The sequence below is a fragment of the Pteropus vampyrus genome, unplaced genomic scaffold (assembly GCF_000151845.1).
Source record: "Pteropus vampyrus isolate Shadow unplaced genomic scaffold, Pvam_2.0 Scaffold322, whole genome shotgun sequence".
Classification (NCBI taxonomy): domain Eukaryota; kingdom Metazoa; phylum Chordata; class Mammalia; order Chiroptera; family Pteropodidae; genus Pteropus; species Pteropus vampyrus.
The window spans coordinates 754,049-755,140 of NW_011889103.1; positions in this window are offsets into that span (position 1 = coordinate 754,049).

Below are 1,092 nucleotides of genomic sequence, written 5' to 3' on the forward strand. Positions count from 1 at the left end.
CCAGCGGCGCTGGAAGCCTCGGCGAACCAGTCACGTTTCCCGCGCGCCCCACACACGCGCCCTCGCCTGCGTGCCAGGCCCTCGGCTTCAAACCCCGCGGCGCGCGGTCGCCAGCACGTCCGCCACCCCGCCTCCGGAGGCCAGCTGCACTGGCGACGGGATCTTTGTAGAAACTCATTCATTCATTTATGAAATATTTATTCAGCACCTACTGTCAGGCATGGAATATTGAACAGTGAGCAAATAAGTTAGGCCTGCCTTCTGGAAGTTTTACAGAGGTGAAACACATTACAATGGTCCCCCTTTACCTGAAATTTCGCTTTTCCTGATTTCACTTACCTGCGCTCTGAAAACAATAAGAAAATTTCAGACATGAACAACTCATAAGCTTTAAATTGTGCGTGAGTCTGACTAATGTGATGATATCTCAAGTCATCCAGCTTGGTCCCACCAATAATTGAATTATCCCATTGTCCAGAGTGGCTCCCTGCCTGTTAGTCACTTAGTCATCAGTTATCAGATCAACTGTGATCAACTCTTTCAGGATCACAATGCTAGTGTTTAAGTAACACTTATTTTACTAATTAATGGCCCCAAAGTTCTAGAGTAGTGAAAATCACAATTCAGACATGCCAAAGAGAGGCTGTAAAGTGTTTCCTTTAAGTGACAAGGTGAAAGTTCTCAGTAAGGAAAGAAAAAAGTTATATGCTGAAAAAAATTGTATGCTGAGGTTGCTAAGATCTATAGTAAGAACGAACTTGTGTTACTGAAAATATGAGGAAGGAAAAAGATATTTGTGCTGGTTTTGCAGTCAAACTGCAAAAGTTACAGCCACAGTGCATGATAAGTGCTTGGTTAAGATGGAAAAGGCATTAAATTTGAGGGGAAAAATAGGAACAGAAAACACGTTCTAATTAACAGCAATGTGTTGTGCCAGAAAGCACTGAGCCTATAGGAAGACTTCAGCAAGAGGCCCTGAAACAAATGACTAAGCCATTTACTGCAAGTAAGAAATGGGTACACAGATTCAGGTCAGGGATAGATTTGACATTTTATCATCTTACATAACACAGGTGATTACAGTACAATAAG